Source organism: Dermacentor albipictus, chromosome 6 (assembly GCF_038994185.2).
Source record: "Dermacentor albipictus isolate Rhodes 1998 colony chromosome 6, USDA_Dalb.pri_finalv2, whole genome shotgun sequence".
NCBI classification, from domain to species: Eukaryota; Metazoa; Arthropoda; class Arachnida; order Ixodida; family Ixodidae; genus Dermacentor; species Dermacentor albipictus.
In genome coordinates, this window is record NC_091826.1 from 83,174,229 (window position 1) to 83,193,280 (window position 19,052).

Consider the following 19,052-nt stretch of genomic DNA (forward strand, 5'->3'; position numbering starts at 1 on the left):
GGCAAGTTTCGTGAACCTTTATTCAGCCAACGCGGCCCAAATGCGAAAACATACTTTGGAATCCCTGACGTCACGCTGACGTACCGGCGCTGGCGTTTCGGTGCGAAATTCAAATACGGATACTTGGACCTTCATTTTCTCATCTAATAATCAAACTATTGTTTTGAAATTACTGCGTGCAGTGTTCTCAAGCAACGCTTTATTAGTCTAAACTGATTTGTTGTTTCGCTTTAGTGTCCCTTTAAGGAAAGCCCACGAAATATGAAACAAAACCACCTCACCGCCCTCGTGAGCTATCGTATTGCAGCGTTTTCAACCATGCTTCGTGCGAAAGTACCCTGAGAACGGACCATGTCGAAGTGATTGGCCGCAGCTCCAGGCATCGGCTTCAGAGTGCGTCAGCATTTTTGGCAGTGGCACACGGAAAATAAGCGTCATGGTCATTGATAAGCCACAGAGTCGATGTACGTTTGAGGCTAGAGCACGAGTGCAGTCACCTGGTTTTACTTCATATTTTGTTGGCTTTCATTACCCGCCGAAGAATATCGCCACGCAGCATGTACGTTGGCATGAAAATTGGCTCAGTCATTTCTGAATCCCCTCTACAACGAAAAAACACTTGGCCCTAACGTGAATTTTAAAAATTTTGCATAATTTATCTCAGTAAAGTAACTAATTAAGTGGAATATAAAAATACACTGTAAGGGGGGCCACATGACGGCAAACGATGTGCTGTTGGTTTCATTCAGCCGCAGTTAACCAGTTTTTTCACATCCTTGGTTCAGGTTACGCGAATCACCCCGTATAATCGCTCGAAGGGATATAATGGATTAGCTGGTTGAAGCTGCAGCTGATCTCTGAGACTCGTAGCATTTCAAAGACAGCTTTCCTTATTCGCTGCAGGACAAGGGTAAGTGCGCTGTCAGCGTATTAGAAGAGTATGTTACGGGAGCATAACTCATGACGTGGCTAATCCTAATATTTAAAGTAAAATTCCACAATGCACCAATGCTCTAAGAATGATTGACTGGTAGTAATGTAGATCTACAGCTTAACGACCAAGCAAGCGTAAAAAAAGTAGAAAGAACAAAGATACAGAAAAAATGGTTATGCTGTTTAGGGGACGTAGCCGCAGTGGGTTACGTGAAATGTCTTGTGCACGCTGCTGGGGCTGTATGGGCACTAGGTTACACATATAACGATAGCAAGCTATACACATACTACGTCTGTTCACGCACTACAAACCATACGTCAGTTTATAGTCACGTCAGCTAGAATCTAGGAATGTTCACACGAGTAGATTGAAGTACGGCGTCAAAGTACCACAATTTTGTTTGCCAGCACTGTTAAATTGAACACAAAAACAAATTGTTCTCAATTTATGAACTCTGCCTCCAAGAAAGCTACGCGATATATTTGTGTGGTGGCTTCTAGTGCCGCAGAAAGTTCACGTTCTCTTTCTTCTTCCTTATAGCAGATTGAATTCAACATTTCTGCTATAAGGAAGAAGAAAGAGAACGTGAACTTTCTGCGGCACTAGAAGCCACCACACAAATATATCGCGAAGAAGATTACCGAACGACTATCTGCAGTGGATCAGCGACTCTTGGTCGTGGATCAGAAGTTAGACGCACAAAATGTCAAAATTCAATGCTTAGAAAACAGAATGCCAGAGATAGAGTCCAAGGTGCAGCAAATGGACATCATGACGTCAACCCACGTACGTCCAGTTTACTTCACGGATGGCGCGTTGGTACCTACGCCGCCACCACTGCACATTCCCGGACCGATTAATAGAACCACCTCCCTCGAGACCCTAGTAGCAACGCCGGAAGGCGCTCTATACAGCAAGGATGGCGCCACACACCCAATTTAGGATTTGGCAGTGGAACTGCAGGGGATTCCGCCATAAAAGATGCACCCTGCAGCAGTTTGTTCGCACTCACAAAGAAAAGCCACATGTTATATTATTGCAAGAAACGATTACTGATCAGGTTTCACTCCAGGGATACAAAGCTCTTACTCTCCGTGGGGATGGCAGAGGAATCTGCACATTAGTCAGCAACAAGTTCACTTTCGTCGCACACGATCTAGGGGTCCGGCCTAGCAAGACGGAGACCTCCCTAGAAGAAGTCATCCCAAGCCAATCTAATACCTCTAGCATTTTTATACTTAACGTATATAGCAGCCCGAGCGATCACAGACAACGTTTCAAAACCATCATCACTAGGGCAACGAAACTCGCCGGAAACTCTCCCCTGGTTGTGGCCGGCGATTTCAACGCCCCCTTTCACGCGTGGAACTACACGCACGACACGGTCAAGGGCAGAAGCCTGTGGCAGGAGGCGGGAGATGCGGGACTCTCTCTATTGACGGACCCAGCCTTTCCCACCAGACGGGGCACCTCCTCGACCAGGGACTCTGTCCCGGATCTCGCCTTTGTTAAAAACGCTGGCTCAGCCATGTGGTCGAATCTGCTCATAGACCTCGGTAGTGATCACTACATCACGGTCACCAGCTTACAAGTGGAGCAGAAAAGAAAGAAGGCGTTCTCGGTGCCTGACTGGGACAAATTCCGTGAGGTTCGCAAGGCCCGCGCCGCCCGTGGAGAAAAGCCAGAGAGTCTCGTCCAGTGGTGCGCACTAATTCTGCAAGATGTCTGCTCCACCACCAAAACCATAGAGACGGATCTACAGACAGACAAAATGGATAGCAGGCTAGCACACCTTCTCGAGGCTAAGCAATCACTTCTCGAGAGGTGGAAAAGCCAACGCTTGAATCGCAAGCTCAGAAAAAAGATAGCCGAGATCAACAAGCAGATCAACGAGCACTGCCAAGCCCTGTCTAGGCAGCAATGGGACGAAATTTGCAATTCAATCGACGGGCAGATGCGCACGGGAGCGAAGTGGAATCTTCTCAAACACTTGCTCGACGACTCCGGCACCAAGTCAAACCAGAGAAGTGTCCTCGCTAAAGCGCTCCACGAAGCCAAGAAGTCGTCTTCGGAAAAGGACATGCTGGAAATGTTGGCTAAGAAGTACCTGCCGCTCAAAACTGTGGCCGATGAGGCGGCATACCCGGTATACAAAGGGAAGCCGAACTCCGCGCTGGACGAGCCTTTCAAAATCAGTGAAATCCGCCGCGCCCTACACGACCTCAATGGTAGGTCAGCACCCGGCCCGGATCACATTAACAACAAGGCTCTCAGAAACCTAGAGGACGCATCGATCGAGTTTCTTACAGATGAGATAAATCGGATTTGGGAGCAGGGAATTGTACCTGAAGAATGGAAGTTGGCGAAGGTCATACTAATCCCAAAGCCCGGTAAACCGCCGAGCCTGGACAACCTCCGCCCAATCTCACTGACGTCATGTGTAGGGAAGGTGGCCGAGCACGCCATCCATAACAGAATTGCCGAGTATATCGAGACCAACGACCTTTTCCCTCACAACATGATAGGATTCAGGCCAGGCCTCTCCACTCAGGACGCCATGAAGCTTATCAAGATCCAAATCCTGGAACGCTGCACTCGGGACACGAGAGCCATCCTTGTTTTGGACCTGGAGAAGGCCTTTGATAACATCCGTCACGAGTTCGTCCTCGACGCCATCTCCAAGCTCGACCTGGGCTCGTCCTTCCATGCCTTCGTCAGGTCTTTCTTGAGCAAACGATGCGGCATCCTCAAGGCTGGAGATTTGGAATCGGAGAAAATGGAGCTGAGTAGAAGAGGCACCCCCCAGGGATCAGTCATATCACCACTCCTCTTCAACATCGCAATGGTTGACCTCTCAAGGTGTCTAGGCAAGGTCCAGGGCATCGGTCACACGATCTACGCGGATGACATCACTGTCTGGTGCGCGGGTGGCAGTGACGGACAAGTCGAAGCCGCTCTCCAGGAAGCTGTCGACACTACAGAGCGCTTTTTAACCAACACGGGACTCCGGTGCTCCCCAAAGAAATCGGAGCTCCTTCTCTACAGCCCAAGTAGAAAGGGCCGCAAGCCAGAGAACTGGAAACCCCCCAATGAAATTGACATTAATCTCTACACCAGTTGCGGAGATCCCATTCCCAAAGTCGCGTCCATTCGAATCTTGGGAATGACACTCGAAGGGACAGGCACAAATAGCATCACCATTCACAAATTAGCAAAGAAGACTGATAGCGTCATCGGTCTCATCAGGCGGGTAGCTAACAGAAGGAGAGGCCTGAGCGAAGAGAATCTGTTAAGGCTAGTCCACGCTTTCTTGTTGTGCCATTTTACGTACGTAGCGGCCATGCACGTCTGGAAGAGGGCCGAGCGAGACAAACTAAATGCCATGATAAGGAGGGGGATCAAAAGCGCGCTCGGACTACCAAACTACACACGCACCGACCGACTCCTGCAGTTGGGTATTCATAATACCCTGGAAGAGATTGCAGAAGCACAAGAAAGGGCACAGATTCTCAGGCTCTCCGGCACCAGGGCGGGCAGACGACTCCTAACTGAGATGGGCGTCCCTCCGGCCACTGTCGAAGACGCCTACCAAGGCCTACCGAAAGAGCAGAAAGATAACATCATCATATCGCCCGCCCCGCGCAATATGCATCCCCAGCGCAACGTAGAAAGAAGGAAGGCCAGAGCGGTGGCGCTCCTACGCCGCGCAACAGAACTCCCTGGAGGCAGCTGCTTCGTTGACGCGGCACAGTATGGCAACAGCGACAATTTCACGGTGGTGTCAATCAACCACAGGGGCTCGACTGTTAACGCGGCTTCGGTACGAAGCACGTCGTCGCGTGCGGCGGAGCAAGTGGCCATTGCCTTGGCCCTCCTGGATGACGGACATGCCAATATCTTCAGCGACTCCAGGGCAGCCATCCGCGCCTTCAGCGTCGGCGCCGTGTGTAAGGAAGCCTGTCGCATCCTCGACGGCAAAAGCATCACCACCCACACTCTCACGTGGTTCCCCGCTCACATGGGATCCATCACGGGAGGCCCCACAAACCTCAACGAGCTGGCCCACTCCAAGGCGCGAGGTCTCACTTTCCGCGACCATGGAGAACTCCAACGCCGGCCCGCAGCGGTGGAGAATAGAGATCAACCGACCACATATAACGAAATTGCGCAGCACTTTTATCTCGGCAGGAGAGAGTTTCCCCTTCCACACAAGAAGTTAAATAGAGCGCAGGCATTGACCTTCAGATTACTGCAAACAGGCTCATATCCCAGCCCGGCTTTATTCCACAAAATTTATCCCGACACCTATGCCACTAGTTCTTGCAGGCATTGCAATGACATCGCTAGCCTAGATCATATGCTCTGGCGTTGCCCCTCGTTACGAGGCACAGAAGAAATCAATGAAGACAAGTGGTTCTCCGCTATCAAGAGCCCTGATGCCGGGGTGCAACTATGGGCTGTCCAGAGGGCCCACGATGCGGCGGTCGGGCAAGGCCTGACTGTCCCAACGTGGGAGCGGCCCGCAGCGCGCTGAGTCGCGTGCCTCAGGACCTTATTAAAGTTTCGCATCCATCCATCCATCCATTTCTTCTTCCTTGTTTCATCGCTATGCCTTTTTCTCTTAAAGCTGTGCCAAATATTTCCAAGATAATGTCGTTTAATAATTCTGACCCTGGTTGTGCTTTCTTTTAGCATGAAGGTTATGCATTTTGTATAACGTCTGGTCTTCCCTAGCTGCTATGAAGCTGCCCTGCGTACGAGGCGGCCAGGTTCCCCTCAAGCTGCTGCTTAAGCCTTTTTGCCTGGTTATCCTGACAACCTTGTTGTAGTAGAGTATACTCAGTTCTATACGTGCCTAAACTATGGTACAGCTTGTGGGGCTCCTACTGTCTCACGCTGCAATAGTGCTCGCTCCCTATTCGTAGTGGGCCCGCTCTGGTCATAGGTTGTGGACGCGAATGGGCATCCCACTCTCCTGCTGTCCGAGTCACTTCAGGCCATTTCTGCACTCCGCGTTCAGAAAGCGGTGGCGCCATAGCCAAGAAACAATACAATTTTATGCAAAGAAGCTTCTTGTTTTAGGAAGCCTAGAGAGCACACGTGCGAGTTGGATAGATTACACTCACTATATAAGGATCAAGCGAGCTCCTCCAAAATCGACCACTCCCGCTAGGATTGACGAACGTAGTTATGCCTCTCTGAATTCAAAGCGAAAGGACAAATTTAGCTCTGATTACGTCTTGCAGGATCGCGGATTCGTGTTTTCCGTGCATAAGTGCAACGTTGGATTCGAAGCGAAGGGCGTTTCGCGTCAAAATTTTCTATTGCGACAACAATTATATGGACACTGCAATGCATTTCTGCCGTCAGCGTCGCCGAGCAGTTCCGCATAAAGTCCAATGGCGATAAAGTTGTCGCCGCGCCGTGGGCTGTATGGGCCAGTAGAAGCATGCGAGGGTGATCGTGGCTCGATCAAAAGAGCGCTGCGAAGACGCGGACGAAAGAACAACATGTACGACAGACAAGGCAGACGATCGACAAGACAGACGATCGTGGCTCAATCTCGCGCACGGGAGGGAGGAAGCGCGCGCGGGCGAGGGTAAGGAGGAGCGGAGGGAAGCGTTCTGCTCTGGGCGACCCACGCGCCTTCCCGGGCCACTGCATATTTAAGGCCATCTACGACGGGGAGGAGGTGCGCCGTCTACCTGCTACCTGAAGGCATCAATATTGCCGGATTCGAGACGCTCGTAATGTAATGAATGAGAAGAAAGGGAAGCAAGAGGAAAACTTCGGACAGTGGATGGGAAAACTGCGCCGTGGTAGCCCACTTGGTAAGAACATCGCACGCGTAATGCGGAGAGGTGGGCTCGTATCCCGCCAAAGGCCAGTTGTTTTTCACCCACTTTAATTTATATTAATTTATCAGTTCTTCATTTCAATTAGTAAGTACAAGTAAGTTTCCTTATGTTGTCCTTGGTGTCTTTGCTCGCTTCATACGATATGATTATTAAAAATCAGGTTCGTCGTCTCCGTTTCTTCTCGTTCATTACATAACGAGGGTCTCGAATGCGGCAACGTTGATGCCTTCACGCAGCATGTGTGGCCTTATTAGCCAGTCGCCTTCACCCAAAAAATCACGTACTCGTGGCGCCTGCAGTAGAAAGGATTTTCCACATCCGCCGCCAAGGTCTATGAGTTGTGGCGCTGGGTAACACTCCCAGGGTTAGTTCTAGTAGTAAAACAAAAATATCCCAGAAAGTGCATGGGACAACGGCGCCACGGTTGCTCAATTTGTAGAAGCAATGCACGCGTAATGCGAAGACGTGAGTTCGCATCCCACCTGTGGCCAGTTGTTTGCTTTCAGCAATTCTCATTTCTAATAATTTATCTTTTCTTTATTTCCATTAGTAAGCATAATATTGGCCCCTATGTTGTCCTGGGTATCTGTTGGTTTCATAGTAAATATATATATATATATATATATATATATATATATATATATATATATATATATATATATATATATATATATGTAAAATATATGTATATATATATATATATATATATATATATATACATATACATACATACAATCTCAACGTTATTTTTGTACAAGAGCGCGACAAAACAGCTTCCCAGGTTTCTAGCTTCACACAAATAAATTACGCGAGCTGGTGAAATAAGTAAGCACGGTGATAAAGGGGCACGAAAGGCCTCTTCGCCGATGAACAACCGTTACAAGCATGGCGGAAGTATGGCGTCGACCATAAAAGAAGAGGTAGATCATTACCTAGGGTAGGCAGGTTTACGGAGGAGGTCAAAGGGAAGGAAACCATACGGGTGGATTAATGGATTGGCGCGACACGAAGCTGCGTTGAGAAATGAACGGATTATGGAGATTAAAAGAAGGCTACATCAACACCGACAGGCTGCAGCTTAGCACGGGCTGATGCATTGAGATACACAATGGCCGCGTCGCGTAGGTTAATAGAAGCGACGCTTGCTTGAGAGCCTCGTTTATCAGGTGCAGTGGATAGGCGTTCACCGCGCTCCGTGTATATACATATAGCGGCGAGTCCTTCATTGCAGCGGTGCTGGAGCACAAAGGACAATAATAACTTACAACCGCTCCGGCAGCTTTTGTTGAATTTAGTTTGCGGAGGTCCACAACTATATCTGGAAATTATGCGAGATAAGTTATGAAGTCTGCACGGCGAAGATAAGACGGCAAAGAGAGAAAGGGAGAGAAATACGTGAATACCATAGTTTTCTTCACTTCGTGGCCGCTGATGGTCGCTTTCGCTCGCTCTGCTCCGTGGAGGCGCGCACGTGGTGTGGCGTCGCAGCCAATGGGAATTCAGATGCCGTTTCGCTGCTACAGACGGCGGCTTTTGAAGCGAAAAGCTTCACTACGTTAATGAACACCGCGCTTCGCGCGAGCCCGGGTAAGTCGGCATTGGCTCCGTAAGCGTGTTCGGAGTCCGCGCAGGTGGCCACTGCCGCGCGCTATGCGTCATCGTTTGACGTTCGCCGCAACTGCGTGTTTATTGCGGAGGCCGACTAAATAACCGCTTGCCAGAGAATAGGCGTGCGCATTCAACATGGAAAGAGAAGAGAGTGATACTACCGAAACAGAGAGCTGTGTTTATGCTGTACAGAAGTCGCAAGACAATGTGCCCAACAAAGATGAATGAAGAAGTTTATTAATCCTGCATAACTCATGGTATATATCATTGATAAGCAATTTGCATAACTACACAAGGTACACGTATAGCATAACCATAAGCTGACCAAAGCATATCCATAAGTGATAATGATGATGTTTGAGGTTTAGTGGCGCAAGGGCCAGGTTATCCATAAGTGAAACCGCAAGAATAACCATAGGCTAAATGATCAAGCATAACCATAAGTTAAACCGTAAGCATATCCACAGGCAAAATCATAAAGCATAACCATAAGCATAACCATAGGCTAAATCATAAAGCATAACCACAAGCTAAACCATAAGCATCACCGAACCTTTTCGCTTCGAGATGTCGCGGCTTAGCCTTAGCTAAGCACCAGCCAATGTTTGCGCTCAATGGACCATTCGATGAATTCGCGTGAATAAATGACGTGGCTTACCGTCTTTGAACGACCCAACTGCTGTGAAAGGCTGCGTTCGCATAGGATATCTAATTAGCGTTCTTGCACTCAGTCGGAAAGCGACCACTGTGCCTAGAAATCGAACCAGCCATGTCGCGCTTAGCTGGGTGACGCAACAGCCACTGAGCCAACACGCTGTGGTAAAGATGATGAAATAGTCAAGATTGACAATCTCCGATAGTCTAGCCTGAAAACCCTGAGCCGTCCTTTTGTCGCATCCACGAGCATCGTCACTGTCGGTGGGCTAAGTGCATCGCGACAATAGCTTCGGCGCCCTTGTTCGAGAGGAATTCAGTATTATTTTCAATGTCTCCAACGTATTTCCATGCATCCCGACAAAGAGCTCGCCTTCCATACTTCAATGAATGGTATGTGCGCTGCCTTTGTTAAGGCTCATGTTCAGGGAACCATTGTGTACATTTCAATAGCTAGAGAAAGGAAGCAGCTTATAGTGTACGTTGAGTAGGTATTCAACTCTGGAGCGTCCTTTTCTCGAAAGTTTTGAACAGCTTATCAAAACCTCTTTTGTTACGCATGATCTTGAGTGGATACTAAGACGTGGCATGGTTCCAAATCTTGAGCTGACAACAAAGCTTCATGGTTTGGAGAAGCGGTGCTTAATTAGAAACCATCTACTCCTATAGGAGTGTTCACTGGAACGTCAGGTTTAAAAACGCAACGTGTTGAGGTATTCCGCGAAAGTCCTATGACAACCAGAGACAGTGCAGCAAAAAAGAAAAAGAACAGCAAAGCAGAATAAACATTTCTTCAAAGCGTAAAGTTTTGTTACAACAGCCCCACTTGCTACCAAAAATTTTACACTCGCGATTAAAGTAGTAATATATTACTGTGGGTATCCCTACAGAAACATTGTTCGTCACACAGAACGTTAACTACTGAAGCAGATTATGCGTTATGACGATGCGACAATGGTACAGTGCATTGTACGGACACCACCGGTTTTCTTTCCAACCTCTTCAAATATGAGGTGGAAAGTAAAACAAGCGAGCAGCTTCTGATAAAAAAATTACCGTACTTCAGCTATAACTTTGCTACGAGACATGTAACATCTGTAAACTGCATTACTCTAAAGTGAAGATTCTTAACAAACGTTTCACTTTTCTTCGCCTAATATTTAACTTCATGTAATATTTAACTTCACGTAATAGTTAAGCAATCAATATATCTTTATTCTTAATATATGAAGATAACTCGAAACTTCAGTACAGTTTTATAAAGAGAATTGAGCAATTAAATCAGCGAGACCTTCAAAAACGGTATTGCTTGTGTCACAAATCTGCCACGAATGCTCAACGTGGCTATTGCTGAGGCACCTCACAGATTAACAAAATTAGTGGCAAGTCATGGGTTATTTCATACTTATTCGCTCCGCGCCATAATCTTTGTGTGGTTAGGTCAGTCTAGAATAATGCGTTCTCTTTTCTCGTGAATTATTCTGCAATGAGTTCACCCAGAAACTCCTCTAACAGCTGTCCAAGTATTTGTCCAGATGTCTAATTATGTGTAAGCATTGAGCCACTTCGTCATCTCCACGCAGCCCGATGTGATTTTCAATGTTATAGAACTTCATCCGTCCAATTAAAACCCTTATCAACCCTCATCGGCGGTTCGCTTATCATATTTGATAGTGAACATGCTAAGGTAGGTTTAATTAAGATAGAGTTGATTACTGCAGTCAAGGCCATGAGCATTGGTGTTTATTAAGGTGACACTAGTCACCGTAAATTGAGATAGCGTTAATTATAGCACTCAAATCCTCGAAATTTGGTGGGAGTTGCACCCACAACCTTTGGTTGTAATTAAGCTGAAATAAGGTTAATTTAGCGAAGCTGTTGCAAAGCCACCGGTACCTTTGCTGAGGGGGGTATGCAATGCTTTATTGATGGTATGAGATGCTTGTCTTGAGCTTGTTTTTAATTGAAACGTATGCTATTCTCTACGTTATATAGGTGATTTCAATGTATGTATGCACTATTCGCTTCACTTTGCTGAGCGCTTGTGGCCTCTGCCTTACGTAGGTATGAGCCATTGCATTTCTTGCATGCTTACGGGTGTATGAGCTGTTGGTTAACGTGGTAGTGGCCATTCATTGTCTTACGTGACGGACAAATTTCTCGTTGAGTAGGCATACACTTCCTTACGCATTTAAATATCGTTTCAGCAAACGTTTTATTATTTCTCCACTTATACTGCACCACCTAATGTAAGCAGTGGAGAGGATTGAAGTTTAGCGGTGTTCTTCCTGGGCGTGTGTTTCCTTTGGGAACAAAAATAATTATGAAGGGCAGCTATAACTGCCACAGCAATGCGACGTGACACAATTGATTTCGGCGTGCTTGGCTTTGCTGGAAGCGTTGATTGTTGGGCTAGTTGGTTGTAGCGCTTGTCCTTGGCCACCTTTCCTGTCTTTGTGATTTTTATCGCGCTAAGGTAGTAATTCAACTATGACTTTGCTGTATTCATTATTTCATAAAGCCCGCTTGCCCAGCCACTGTCAAGGGCAGGGAAATCTCAAACCAGTAAAAACTGCGAGTGTTGGGACGCGGACCCCGTGCCAAGCGAAATTTGAAGCATAGTTTGTCTACCTTACGTACCATATTACTTAGTGAATGAAAAGTGCGCTTCAGAAAGCGCAAAGTTTCTTTGGGTAATATAGACTTTAATTCTTCATTGTGAGGGCAGTAGGCCACGTGTTATAAAAATTATCTTCTTATACCTTGTTAGCAGATTACGTACTAGAGTAACCGTATCGGGTTCAAGATTCCGGAACTCTGGTGTGTTTTGCGCGGACCGTCATAGAGGAAGGTTCCAAACTATATTTTACCACAAGGTGGTTGTTTTGCTTACATAGAGATGCAGGCCTTGTGCCATGCAATTGTACCCGCAACCTTAGCATAGCGCTATAGCCAGTGAGGCTCCACGGCGTGTGCACATCACGCAACCTATACAATCGAAAAAAAAAAACGGATGTCCATTTAGACTCACTCGATACATTGGGTAACGAAGCTGTAATGCGAACAGAAATGCCGTATAGTTAAATGCTCTTTCATTCTTATCTTAGGGGCAGTTAGCAGGCGTGTATTAAGAATTACTCCTGTCGTGTGTTTCATCTGCCAACTAAGCTCCAAAGCAACAAAAAGAAAAAAAAGACCGTTTCTTTGTATATCCCACACAACAAAACTTGGACGGCGTTATCAATTATGATCTCAAAGTTCATCTAGCGTGCCATCTATTTATATATAAAAGCACTGTATTTCACCCGTTGTTCAATAAGAATGACCATCGCTGTTGTTTTTCATATTGCGCTTTTATTTATTTTATGTTTACTTATTCATTTTACACATACTACTAGCCTTATATATAAGGCTGTAGCAGGGTCGGGACACATGTACAACTCGTAAAGTGGTATCAAACATGGTAGACAGTTTCTGTTAATAACAATTCCAAACATTGTGGACAAAGAATAGAGGCAGTACGGACACTTTCCTGTAAGTCATGTCAATGTATGCAATTAGTATACACAAAGGTATTTATAGTACTATAATCATATTAAAAAAGAAAACTTACCACGAACAATTACGGCCATGTAAAACAGCGATACATACATTTAATTTTACGAGCTAAGGCACTAGAGAAAAATAATTGGTTAGTCGTGAGACAAACATATCAGTTGAACTACTACCAACGACGTGTTTAGTTAGTACATTCCATTCTGTTATTGTCCGTGGGAAAAATGAGAACACAAATGTATCATTGCGGAATCTATATTCTTTCAAGTGACTACTATGTTTTGTTCAAGTGGGTCTGGTGTCTGAGAACGACAGGACTCGTCAGCTATTTCTGTTTACCTTATTATTTAGGAGCTGCAATAAGAACTTGAGACGTAAAAGCTTTGCACGTTTGTTTATTGTGAAAAGACCTGCTCTCGCAAAAGTTCAGAAGGGGAATCACGGCGTCGATACTTGTTGTACATAAATCTAATTGCTTTCCTTCGTACTGCTTCTAATTTAGCAACACATATTTATCTGTGCGGAAACCATCTATAATACCATATCCAAGATTTGAGCGAACTAATGATGTACATGCTACTAGTTTTGTACTTGGTGAAACAGTTAGAAGTAACCATTTTAGCGAGAAAAGAGCGAAAAAGGCCTTACCTGAAATATATGACAGATGTTTATGCCATTTTAAGTCTGGAAATAATTAATCCGAGGTACTTGTAATGGTCAAAGACATTTAACGGTACTCGATCTATTACATAGGTGAATGTCAGAGGCTTCTTTTTTCTTGATACTGTCATAGACACATTTGTCTAGATTAATATTCATCTGCCATGATCGGCACGAGTTCGTAACGTTTCTAAGTGCATTGTTCAGAATAACTTGGTCTATAGTATTCTTGACTTCGTTATATATTATGCAATGATCTGCGAACATGCGGAATATCACATCCAAGTTCTGAGCTAATTCGTAAATAAAAATAGGGAAAAGAATAGGAGCTAGTACAGTTCCTTGCGGCACTCCAGATAGAACAGGTGAGCGTTCGAATGAGTAGCCGTTGCAGTGAGTATACTGGGTCTAGTCTGAAAGGTAATTCTTAATCCATTTTGTGACCTTGCAATTACCAAATTAGTTATCAAATTTCCAGAGTAACTTACTGTGCGATACCCGCTCAAAGGCTTTTTATAGATCAAAAAAGATAACGACAGTTTGTCCACGGTTATTGATGGAGGTTGCGAGGTCATGGATTAGTTGCGTTGTCGCCGACCGACCTTTTCTAAACCCATGTTGATTTTCACATAGAAGTATGTTGTCGCTGACCAACTGCATAATGTGTTTAAGTATGGTATTGTTAAATATTTTGCAAACAGTACAGGTTAAAGAAACCGGCCGATAGTTAGAGGGCTTTGTAGCATCTCCAGATTTATGGATCGGTATAATCTTAGCACTTTTCCATTCACGCGGTAATTCACCAGTGTTAATAAATTTTTGAAAAACAGGTGAAATGTGTTTGGCCGTCCACTCGGCGTATCTTTCCATAAAAGTATTTGGAATGTCATCAGGTCCACTAGATTTTTGCTCATCAATATTAAGAAGCAGTGAAAAGATCCCTGGTTCCGTAATAATTATCTCACCCATTGGTTCCCTTCTAGCCCCTTCATCAATTCCTATTGGGGCTAAAACGCCATTATCAATAGTAAAAACAGACTTGAAATAGTCATTAAACATTTTCGCTTTCTTTAAAGCTTCAGTGTGTGGAAGGTTGTTTTCTTTATGAGTTCGGGAGTTCAAATATCGCCAAAATTTACGGGGAGCCATTTTGATAAAGTTATTTTAAGTCATATTAAGGTGTCTATCTTTAACTGCTCTTATATTTGCTTTTAGAGAATGGGAGAGCTTTCGTATTAGTTCCGTTAAGTGAGATTCGTCAGACCTATTTGTAGCTATTAGCCTTGTAATCCGACGTTCCATGTGTGTTATATCGCGGGTTATCCACGGGTTGTTTTTATGCACTCTCTTTTTCCTTACGGGTACAAATGATGTCAAACAGTCTTGAACAATGCTCTTAATTAACAGCCACAAGTCGTCTGCTCGAACTGTATCGTTTCGGTAATCATTAAGAAAAGCCGAATAACAGCTTTCAAGAAAATCAATACTGCTGACGTCATCAGCATTTTACCAGTCTAAAACATACGTGAAAAGCTCATCCTTACGTTTTGGTGAGTGCAATAACTTATAACATTTAGTTGCTTTATGGTCTGATACGCCATCCAATACTTCCCACATGGCGCTGTCTGAAAGGAGATTGTCACTTAAAAATATCAAATTCAGAATACTGCAGCTTGTGGAAGAGGTGCGAGTGGGTTGTCGAATTATCTGTCGTAAACCGAAGTTGAATGCTATCTCGAGCAGTGTTTCTGCAGAGGATACTTCTGTGTCCCCACTGCAATTCAAGTTCCAGTCTATGTCAGGAAGATTGTATACTCCAGTAAGAATGATTTCTTTTGTGTTTTTAAGATGAATTTGCATATATTCGTTCAAAGGTTGTAACCCATCTACTCCTGAGTCACGTGCACGATACTGTGTTTCAACCGCAGCAGATAAGTTTGCCTTCTTAATCTTACACCAAAGAGACTAAAGAATATTTAGAATGACTAAAAGAGTGACTAAAGAATGTTTACTTGCTAACCAGTGGTTTCGTTACTTCGTAGTTCCAAGTAAATGTTAATGCTGTTGATTTGCTGTCTTGAGGCTTTAGATATTAGCGTGCGACATTTAAGGCAAGCGAAATTGCGGCTAACACATGGCTTGAATGCCGCACGATTTCTTCGAAATACCTATTTTGCAGCAATGCCACACACTGTGCCTCACGTATCAAAACACGTCACGGATACGCTCTAGTCTCGTACCAAGACATCACCCAACAATACGAGCTAACCCGCAGAACCTATGCACCCCCACACAAGTCACTAACTAGAGAGCAGGAGCGATTCCTTCGAGGTCTACAGGTTAATACATTCCCACACCCAACCAGAAGTCACCTCATAGCCCCTACACAATTCTCTCAGCAATGCCACTTCTGCACAGAGCCCGGGTCCTTCAGGCACACAGTAGGGGCTTGCAGAGCGGCCTCATTAAATCATGCGAACCCTCACCTCACCAAGGAGCTTTGGGGGAGAGCCTTGGCCAACTCCGACCTCGAGGACCAGCAACGGCTGATTGCGAGGGCCCAGAACGTGACCCGAGATCAAGGAATTCTGGAATGAGGACGTCTCTCTAAAGCTGGCTGCATTTACCTAATAAAAATGTTTATTCTCTCTCTCGTACGCGCGCAAACAAGCGTTGAGTTTGATTACGCATGAGCTTGCTCCAAAGGCGAAGGAAAATTTTAAGCGTTAGCCCTTCTGCGTTGATACACTCTTTGAACGAATCATTGTATCAATGAATCAATGGGCGCTGACAATAGAGCTACAGAGATTGCATTGCAAAGGAATGCGAGGGTCATTGTGGCAAAGTGCGCGCTACGTGGTGATCTGCAGTGCCAGCTGAGTTCCTTTTGCTTCAGGACCTCATTGACTCCACATCAGGCCACTGCATTCTTGACTTCAAGACAGCAGATTATCTCCTTGAGAATAATTATGAATGGCTTGTACATGCTTTTTCATCCAGCTCTTTTGTCATTTTTTTTTACTGAGCGAGTGTATACTTCTTGTATGTATACAATTCAATGTGAACTGCTCTGACCATACCTGTAGGTAATGTGCAATTTCTTGTGAAAAAAAACCGTGGACTCTTGTATTACGACACGTGGTTTTTCTCAAGCTACGTTACGAAAACTAATATGCAGAGCTTCTAAACAGTGGGAATCGATATTGTGCGAATAATATTATGAAAACGTGGCTATAGATTGTTGTTTACACTTCTGCAAAGCACTGTACAGAAAGACGAACGTGTTTGCGTAAGGCCTTCAATTTTGGGTGCGATTTCAGCGTGTGAAAGACGACAGCAGTAAGGCGTCGACCACCCCGAAAAGCCTAGCATGGCATTGGAGCCGATGGATGACGATTAATCGAATCCTCGTACGCCGGCAAAGAAAAACTTTCTTGTTGTTACCCTACCGAGTGAAATTAGAGACAACTACAGAGTCTCACCGTTTCCCAGAAACGTCCACCCACTATACAACGTGGGTAGGCGTCGGGCCCGCGCCCGCGCGATTCTCGACCGCACAGACGCGGATCGTGAAGCCACCGCATTTGTTGACGCGGCCCAGTACGGCAATACATCAACTTTCGCGATAGCAGTTGTGGACGGCAACGGAACGTTACGGTCATCGGCATCGGTTAAATCGACCACTAGCGCTAAAGCCGAACAGATAGCCGTAGCCATCGCCATGGCAGACCCCACATTTACCCATGTCCTCACGGATTCGCGTGCTGCAATTCGGGCTTACGAAAGCGGCAATGTACCGAAAGAGGTAGCGCATATATTACTAGCGAGCTCAAACGAGTGCAAACGGTGCCTCTCCTGGTTCCCCGCTCACATGGGGAAGGACATCCACCCGCAAAAACCCAACCTCAATGAAACGGCCCATGACCGTGCGCGAGAACTTGCCCGCCGCGACGGTCCCACGGCCTCCGAGGGGCTGGACATTCAGTTCAATGACCCGCTACTCACATATCAAGAAATCACCTCACACTATCGAAAAGGCAGAATAAAATACCCGCTCCCGCACGCCAAACTCGAGCGCGCGCAGGCGGCCGCGTTTCGAATGCTGCAAACGGCCTCGTATCCGTCACGAGGCCTATTAAGCCACTACAATTCAGAAATCCCGGCAAATTGCCCAGACTGCCCAGAACCCTACTGCTCACTCTCGCACATGCTTTGGCAATGTACCGCGTTACCAGAGGGCCCTCTCTCCAGTGAGCGCGAATGGGAAGAAGCCCTCAAAAGCCCGGACCTCAAACTGCAATTCAAGGCCGTCCAGAGGGCCCAAGAACTGGCGGAGCGTCACCACGTTCCCGTCCCGACTTGGGCGTCGCCTACGGTTTCGGCCCAAGGAGCTCGCCGCGTGCGATCTCCAACGGCTTAGACCCCTCAGGACCTCAATAAAGTTCTTGACTGACTGACTGTTGTTGTGCTTCTGGTCGCAAGATTATTACCACGCGGTGCTTATGCCGTGCACTGTTCAACAGCTATGCCAATACAGAGCAGCAGATCAGGCCGATGAACAATGTCAGACGAGGATACTTAAATGGCATGCCAACTAAGGCGGTATATGACGCTTGTCAAGGAATAATTGTGATAAGAAGTGGAAGCACCGAGGAGCACGACACAGATCTAAATATATTTAAGCATTCTGTAGCACTTGTCTATCGTGTCTCACAACTATTGTACGGCAGATTGAGCAGGAATCGACGCATACAAAGTAAATCATACCTAGCAACCCAAAATTTGGATGGCGCAAGTACATTCAATAAATTTAGGAGAACATCGAACAAGTTTTTGAATGTCATACGCTATTCGAAACGAGGCCTGTGTGCTCGAGCGACACTTACAAGCCAATATTACATGAACAAGTTTCGCGTTGTGACCTATTGCTTTATTAAGCTGAACAGAATCGTGATCACTCGCCGTACCTGGTCTGTCAAAATCCAGTGCTGTATGGTCCCGCGGTAGTGACAGTGAAGGACACAGTAGCGAAACTACGAATCAGGAAAGCGACTCTTCATTGGATTAATCTGTGGCCAGAATAAACAAGCAACATAAAAGAAAAACGATAGTGGCGAGCACAGTCGGCGATACTCGAAAATCTGATCTGCGGATCAAGCGCGTACGCATTTATACATGACACGCCGAAGGTAGCAAAGCAAACGCTGGTACCCGCACGCCTTCCAGAAAGTGCTGCACAACTCTCGGTCACGCGTACGTGCTGATTACACAAGGTTCGTCGAAAACGCACACAACAGGTAGAATAAACGACAACATGCGAGCAAGTCAAAGAAATTAAATTATGGGGATTTGCGTGCCAAAACCACTTTCTGATTATGAGGCACGCCATAGTAGAGCACTCCGGAAATTTGAACCATCTGGGGTTCTTTGATGGGCACCCAAATCTAAGTACATGGGTTTTTTCTCATTTCGCTCCCATGGGAATGCGAGTAAGTTCCACATGACGCAGACACGTCTTGCGCTTAGCGATAAGCATAAGTTATATTAGCGGGAGAAATACAGCCGGCGAGAAAAAGACCAAATAGGCGCACGTGTCAAAATGAACCTGTAACGCCCAACGTATGCCACCTTGAGTTTGACGCCTCGAAATGCAGATTTCAGAGCGGGAAACTAACCTACATGCCCACGGTTGCATCGTTTAGAGAAAGAGAGAGAGAAAGTAGGGATTGTGAAGGAGAAGAGATAAGTGCAGCGCTGTAACTCTCTCCCAGAGGACACTTCAA